At 44.8% G+C, this 8,388-nt stretch overlaps 1 long non-coding RNA gene across 1 annotated transcript; it reads left to right on the top strand.

Annotated features, from left to right (window-relative positions):
• Positions 1–5,850: 5,850 nt before the first annotated feature.
• On the top strand, positions 5,851–7,614 carry LOC124505316 (uncharacterized). Its single transcript, XR_006960615.1, has 2 exons — positions 5,851–6,477; positions 6,779–7,614. It is a non-coding gene; the product is annotated as an uncharacterized LOC124505316 (long non-coding RNA).
• Positions 7,615–8,388: the final 774 nt, after the last annotated feature.

Here is an 8,388-nt window from a genome sequence, read left to right as displayed (position 1 = left end):
CTGCATGCTCCTGCCTCCTCCTGTCGCTCATTCCTTCCTGGACTAAAGAGTCTTCCTCTTCTTAGTCCACCTTTTCTTCCAGGTGCACACTTGATTGATTCCTCCTGCTGAGTGAGGCGTCTGAGTGCTGCAGCCTCCAGTCTCTGGGGCTCCTTCAGAACCAGTGTCTATTCCTTTCACGTGACGCTTGGCACACACCAGCTTCCCAGTCCCTTACCATCATGCATGAGGGTTAGAGCATGTTTGTTGGAAGGCCCTTCAGCACAGAGGCTGTGTTTTATCTCTCAGAATTTCCCATGCCTAGCAGAGGGCTCACAGCATTGACTCTTAAGAATGTATGACCTCTCCAATGGCTTCCCATCACACTTAGCAACAAAACCTAAGATAGAAGCCAGCAATATAGCCTCATGTCCTAATTTCCCCATTTCTTTACCTTCCTCCAACACACTGGGCATGCTAGCATCAGGCCTTTGCACTTGCTCTCCCTTCTGCCTGGCATATCTTTTCCTGGACCTCCAGGTGGCCACCTCTCTCACTCTATTGTCTCTGTCCAAAGGCCACTTTCTCAGAGAGGACTTTCCTGGCCACCATGTCTAAAAGATAGCACTCCTCATCCCATATGCCTTGTCTTGCCTTATTCTTCATCACAGCACCTAATTACTGACTGACATCATATTAGTATAGTATAGTATAGTATAGAATAGTACATTACACTATGTATTTTTTTTTATTGTATGGTCCCCATAAGAATGCAAGTTCCATGAGGGCCAAGACCTGACTTTATTCACAGCTTGTTCTCAGTACCTACGGTGGTATCAGGAATATTGTAGGTATTCAATACTTGTTGACCAAATGGATGGGAAAATGAATGAGCAAACATTTCCCTGAGAAGTGGGGACCATTCTGGACAATGATGTGACATGCGGTCTGTTGTGGGATAACATAAGGCTTCCTTTCAAAGAACCAAAAAGCATCAGAACTATAAAGGTACTTCAAAGAAGGTCAACTCTCAACTGTACAGAGTAAGAAACTGAGTCCCAGGGAGGGAAACATAAATGGCATAAGCACTGGAAAAGTTAAAATCTTTGACTTCTAATTTTTAACTCTTCCTAGAATGTGGCCTGATGTGACAACTCTTCTGAACGAATTCTGAGTTACCAATTTTCTACTGGTTTTGCACTTGAATAATTTTTATAGAATCAAAACAGTCAAGAGAATAAGACCAGTCACATAAAAGTTTACCTCTTCGTGCTTCCGAGTGTTTTTAGAGGCATTACTGCAAAGGAAGCATCAACACTGATTTTGTCCAGTGTCGCTTCTGCAGTAGCCCAGTAGCCCAGATCTGGACAAATATTGAATGCTGTACATTGTTGCTTTATTCTTCCCAACCTTTGTGTGTTAGGCAGGACACTGCAGGACATCTTCTTTTGGAATAAAGAAGAAATCTAAGCATTTGCCCAAAGCTAAGCTGCAGCTGAGTTCCAGGTCTTCATCTGGCCTTCTCCTTCAGGCACCCGAGTAATGCTGGTTCTAGGTCATTGAAAATGGACTGGAACTACTCATTGCCCCTGGTGGGTCGTTCAGCTGACCATGAGTGTCAGTATTCATCAGACCACAGCCATTCTAGGTTTTCCTTTTCCTTTTTATTTTCTAATTCCCCGGAGGGTTCTAAGAAAATCCCATCCAGATCTCCTCTCCCAGGTGGCCCTCGAGGGTGGCTGCCACCTTGCTCTTCTTGTAAGATTATGTTTGACAGCAATGAAAACCAACAGTTCAACAGCAATAATTTCTTGGCAGGACAGATTGGCATGAGACTTATCCCAAAACAAAATAAGCCTTTCAAGGAAGTGTATTTCAAGTTGGGCTCACGTTCCCAAGACACTGAGATTCTTACATGGCTGACACAGGAGCTGAAGCTGAGCTCCAGCCAAGGCCGTCAATGATTGTCAATAACACGACAGAACAGAGAGAAGACTCAGGGGCTGAGTATGTTCCTGAACAGTTCAAACAGGGGTAACTGGAAATGCTGCGGAACTCGTTCTCAGAAAAAGTTTTTTGCACTCTGGCCAGATTTTCTTAAATGGCCTTGTTAGTGATTTCAGTCTTGGAGGAGGGTGTGTGGGTCAGAGTAGCATCCACTTGCCTTCCTTCCACTTCTTTTCACTACCCATTCCTTCCCATCATTCTCCACAATTCTTTCCATGTCACCTACCACCATTTTCACTGCTGTATGTGCCACTTAGAGCTCTCTAGACATTGTGCCACTTAGAGGAGCTCTCTAGACATTATGCCACAAGGGAGCCTGTCATGTCACCTGTGAATGGCAACTTATATGCCTCTGGTTGTCTGCATCCTAAGTTGTTATAAGCCTTCCTCTCTAGGCTTGGTTACAATGCACAAGCTCACAGAATAATTCAAACATCAAAGGTGGAAGTGACCTGGGGATAACCAGCATGACCTGGGGATAACCAAGTTGCTTTTGCGCTGCATCCTCTCAAAGCCCACAAGAGGACGCCCAAGACCTCTCAAGTCCAGTTACAAGTGGCAGTGAGGCCAGGAGGTGGCGCTGTTGCCTTAACCATCAAGAAGGAAGCAGTTCCGGTTTAGTCGGGGCTGTGAATGTACTGGTTGGGGACACATAGCACCCCTGCCGACTGCGAGTAATCCCTATGTGGGATGCTAGGCTGTCCCAACCAAACATTGCTACCCGACCCTGAGAGGTAAAGCCAAGCTCTAGCCAGCCTGATTCAATGGAAAAACTAGGTGAGAAACCAGAATTCATGGGTTCTAGCTCCAGCTGCCGTGCTATTTTGCTGGGAGGGCTTGAAGGAAATCACTTACTCTTTTTGCCCCAAAGGCTTCCTCGAAGTTCCATGTGTTCTAACAACATAACTTAAGATTCAGGAGTGCCAAGTGGGCATAGAATTCAGGAATAAGAAAGACAAAGCTCATGTCCTGAACAAATTCATTGTCCACAGGTTGGGGAAGGGTATAGGGAAGGACACATAATCAGAAAGTCACAGGTTGAGGAGGGAAGTGGAGGTCTGGAGGTGCACACAGATGCACATGCGGGGAGGACTTCACCAGCCTGATGGATCGGTGAAGGATTCCTGGTGATTCTAGACAGTATCAGAGCTGAATAGGAGTCATGTTGGTAAAGATTTGGACGGGCAGAAGGGCAGCCAGGGCAAAGGCAGTGAGGCAGAAAATAGCCTAGTGGGTGAGTGGGGCTCTTGTGTAAGTGAGTAGTGTTAGGAAGTGGAGCTGGATGAAGACACAGACACCAGGCAGGTGGGGCTTGCAGATCCTGTCCAAATGTCCCTTTATAGGCTTGTGGTCAAAATGCTCTGGAAAGGGAGCATTGCAAAGACCAATGGTGTCACTAATACATGTATTTATTACAGGTGCATAAATCTGTGCTCATTTGGAGATAAAGAAGATAAAAAACTACCAAGAAGGAGGGAGGGCTAGGGGAGACACAGGACCAATATCCACCTTCTGCTGTGTTTTAGCTTGACCTGAAGTCACCACTAGCCACCATTGTTCTCTCTCTTTCCTCCCTGACCAAGAAGTAAAACAAACTCATTAGGACATGGACTTGTTAAGATCTAAAATTGAAGAACAGCCATATATTTATTTATCAAGACAAATATATACATTATTTATGCAAGATAATAAGTCACCAAAGTATAAAAGCACATATTGTCATTTATTTATCAAAACAAAGGTATGCGTTCATGTTTTACAGATGAGAAATAGGAGACCCAGGCCACATGACCCAAAAATGGTGGTGCTGGCACTCTATCTGGGCTTTCTGATCGTACTACATGCTCTCCACTTTTCACCAGCATGATTTACTCTGAGCGCTTTGAGGATTGACCTCCTGGCTGGGGAAGGCAAGCCCAGCATCACTGGTACCCAGTTCATGCATTCACTCTGTGATCCGGAGGGCCTATAAAACAGGGGTTCTCACACAGGCTGCTGCATTCACAGAAAGAGATGTTGGATCTCTGGTTTTAGTATTTACTCTAAAACCCCCTGTTCTTCTCAAATGAGCACTAATTGGTCACCAGCACTGAAGGAGCATGCAGTGCGCCATGAGTTCTAGAGAATAAGAGAGACTTTCAAATGCACTGCTGTACATGCATTATGGCTGGGTACAGGCAGTTAGGCTGGCTGTGCAGTGCTTTGTTGGTATCTGGGACGATGTTGCAGGGAGGGCCATCCATGAGTGTCTGTGACTTGATGTACCCTTATTTAAAATGGCATTTTTCCCAGATGCTTAGTCTCCAAACAGAAAACAGCCTGAAATCTCATTTTTTCAAAGTTTCTGCTACAAAAATTGTTGCCAGTATATTTGAAGTTTATGGAAAGAATGTTTTTAATCAACTAAGTGTACTGAAGTATGTAAAGTTCCGGGAAGGAATACAGCCCACCAGTGAGGCAGAGAGAAGTGGAAGTCTAGCAACAACAAATGAAGGACCCCAGGCTCAGCAACACTGGAAAGAAGTTACATCCAGTAAGAGGACTGTGATGGGGGCAGGACTGTAAAAAACAAAACAAAACTAAACTAAACTAAACTAAACAAAACAGCAAGCAATCTGTGAGAATGGAACAAATGACATGCAAAATAGTCCAAAGAATAACATGTAAATTAGCATCAGATTTCCAAAGAATCTTAGAGTTGAGAGCCTAGAGAGACCATCTCTCTAGATAATGCTACTGAACCCCCACGGAAGGGAAGCAACTTGCCCTAATAGAAACAGCTAACTTCAAAGAGGGCTCACAGGGAGTGAGGCCCTGATTTCAATGCTCCATGTTAATTAACCCATTTAATTCTCCCAGAAAGGGCATGAAGTGTGAGGCTTCCCCCATATTGGCAGATGGGGCAACGGATGCTTAGGGAGGTTAAGGTACTTGCCCAGCTCATCTCATTAGTAAGAGGCAAAGCAGGGACCAAACCGGGGCAGTCTAGCTCCCAGCCCATCTTCACAAGCATATTGCTCCTGGAACCATTGCAAACCAGCAGCAGAGCCAAGACTAAAGCCCTGGTGCCCCAGTTTCCTATCCCTGTTCTTTCCACCATTGTGCTCTCTCCTTGGGCCCAGAAGGTTCTCTTCTCAGAGCCATGGCACTTGCTGGTCCCAGCATCCTTGTCTGGAATGCTCTTCTCCTACATCTCCACAGAGTCTGCTCCCTGGATTCCTTTTCTGTCCACCCCAAATAAAATGGCAACACCTCCACTGTCCATAGCACTGGAACGTCAGATACCCCTTACTTCATTCATAGATGAAACACCTCACCATCTACTTGCTGTATATTTACTCATTTTTATTGTTGTAGCTCAGTGTTTCCTACCAAATGCAAGCTCGTGAAGGTAGCATCCATGCTTTCTTCAATAACACGTCCCTGGTGCCTGGCGCCTCGAAGCAGGCAAAAAACGTTTGATGAAAAAGTAAATGAATAAAATGAACAAATGAACAAATGGTAAGTAATTCCCAGGCCTGAAGCAAAGAACTCAGGTGCCCTGTGCCACACGGCAAATGTCACCCCTGGCTGCTTTACTCACATGCTACCCAGGAAACCTGACTCCTTCAACCGTGAGTTCCTGGCAAGATTCATTTCTTGAATTGTAATATCATGTCTCTAAGAGTCTTCTATTAAACTGTAAGTACTTCTGGGGCACCTGGGTGGCTTAGGCAGTTAAGCATCCGACTTTAGCTCAGGTCATGATCTCACAGTTCGTGAGTTCAAGCCCTGTGTCGGGCTCTGTGCTGACAGCTCAGAGCCTGGAGCCTGCTTTGGATTCTGTGTCTCCCTCTCTCTCTGCCCCTCCCCTGCTCACTTCTGTCTGTGTCTCAAAAATATATAAACATTAAAAAACATTTTTTTAAACTGTAGGTACTTCTGAAAGGGAGAACATCATACATGAATTAATTACTAGCCTTTAACAATTTGGGATATACTAAAGTGATACATAAACATCATTTTATATATAACAGATCCAAACTAAAATACAGCTCGCATGGTTGGAGCATTCGGAACATGCCGGTCATAGTGCAAGGTACTTTACACATGGTACTAATTGCCAAATATTTCCGGCTCTCTGCCTTCCTGGCACTCGTGGGAATAGCACTTCCCAAGTCTTTTGTGGTGGGTAGCACCATGTGACTGGTTCCAAACAGACATAAATGGGCCTGTTACCCATTTACAGGGCTAATGAGAGACCCCTCAGAACTCTCTTTTCCTTTCGGCTCAGCTGCCTTCAATATGGGACCTGCCTTAGTCTGAATCCCTGAGTGATGTGATGAACACAGGACCTGCCCACCCCCACCCCCATCCCCAGTGTCTGTACAGCGATCTTCTGGGGTAATCTGTGCTATCATGTCTTTACAGGTAAAGAAGGGGCTGTGTGTTATTAAAGGATTTTCACAAGATTTCATGGCTGGCAAGTGATGGAGCCACGAAGGGAACCAGGTGTGTTTGATGCTAAAGCCCATAACTTTCACCTACATTTACTCTGTCTCCCAAATCTTTATGGAATAAATAAGGAGAGAGAAATGAGAATAATACCATCTGTGGCCTGGAAAACAGAAGCTTCGTATGACACTACAGCTTTGGGGAGTCAAGAAGGCTGTGGGATCTTGGGGAAATGCTTATAAAAACTGGTGGTATTGGGGAGAAAACTCTATTGAGAATATTCTTTCTCCCTGTTCATATTTTTGCTTGTTGGAGAGGTAGAATCCATGATCTTGGGTTTGATTCTTTTCCATTGCAGATTCATTGGTGAGGAAGCCAGCACACATACAGAGATGTCTCACAGTGCCCCGGCCCTGTGCTGAGGGCACCCTGATGACTCCAACACTCAAGCCCCTGTTTTCAAGGATCTGCCAATGCCCAGTCAATCCCCCTCCCCTTCCGTTGTTCCTACAGGGAATGGTCACTACTGCTGAAGATAATTGCTCAACTGTTTGCACTGAGAGTTAGGGAGGGTCAAATCTCCACTGCTCCATGTACTCTTTGTATCCTTTATACAAACTACATGGAAGTGATAGAAAATTCTGAAGGTCTGGATCACCTAAGAACAAAATTGGAATGCTTGGGAGGCAGGAGCCTCCTGTACAAAATTTTTCACCCACTGCTAGTGTGGTACCTAAATTTTCTACCATTAGAAATTTATTCCTTTGGGTTTAAAGCAGATTTCTCCTCTTGCCTAGAACTTGCCCAGACTATTGTATAAAATCTTCTTTTGTCATACGTCCAAATGACTACCCTAACAACTTCTAACAACTATCTCAACATTGAGATCTTGTAGAAATAGCCCAAGGAACCCGGCAACATAAGGAATGGCTGTACTTCCAGTGCTAAATACTTCAATTTTGAGGGTGAAAATGTTCCTTAAGGCCTTCTCCTTTTAATTTTCTTTTTCCCAAAAGAACTCAAGTAGAGGGTTTGTTGGTATTGTTTGTTTGCCACTGGTGTTGACGAGGGGCAGAATGCCATCTTCTCATGAGGACTAAATTGATGAGAATTCTCATTGTGCTGTACAGAACCCAAATTACCCACACCACTATCCATCACAAACTCTGTGGATTCCCGAAGTTTGGACTGAAATTGTGCTCTGAGAAGTGTCTTTCTTTCTGGGAGTCAGGGGATGGTGGAGGGATGGGGACACCTTTACGGAGAGGGACAGCCATGGACTAATGGAAATGAGAAGATGTGGAAAATGTTGTAGCCTGGGAAGAGAGGAGGATTCTAGGAGGGTCAGGGGAAATACGGCATCAAAACTCAAAGGCACGGGTCTTAGGGACAAATATCCAGAAACTCACTTAAAAAAACAAGGAGGTATTATGATGACCCCAAGCAGAGAGGAAAGGCAACACAAGAATGTATTTGTAGACTTAACCATGACATAAAATTATATGATTTGAGGCCCAATTTGTTTAGAATGTCCCTGCTTTTCTTGATCTCTTTAGTTTATTATCCAAGACCACCTCGTGAAATACTTTGAACCCAGATTCAAGTTGAACATAAAACACAACTGAGTGTGGAAAAGAATAACTGAACAAATGTCTAACCAGAGTGATATGTGAAGGTTCAGCTCACCTGGAAGCCTGCAGGACTTGGGGCGGCTGCAGGACCTGGGGGTCTGGGGCCGGAGATGAAAGAGAACTGGCCCTGAGTGGCCTGTGTGTGCCCAGCACTCTGCAGGGGAGCAGTTGTGTCCCAGAGGAATAGCAGTTTCCTGCTCTGTGTGTGTTTATCATGTGACACCAAAAATAGCAGAGGTTTGTTTTCTGTAGGTTTGCCAGAGACCCAAAGCTGATAGGGACTGATGGTTCACCAGATTGCATGTGACGTTTTACCATAAAGAGAGGAAGAACAGGG

Source organism: Lynx rufus, unplaced genomic scaffold (assembly GCF_022079265.1).
Source record: "Lynx rufus isolate CCGP_SWC_20201006 ecotype Redwood Valley unplaced genomic scaffold, mLynRuf1.p SCAF_9, whole genome shotgun sequence".
Taxonomy (NCBI): domain Eukaryota; kingdom Metazoa; phylum Chordata; class Mammalia; order Carnivora; family Felidae; genus Lynx; species Lynx rufus.
This window is presented reverse-complemented; position numbering and strand designations above follow the sequence as displayed.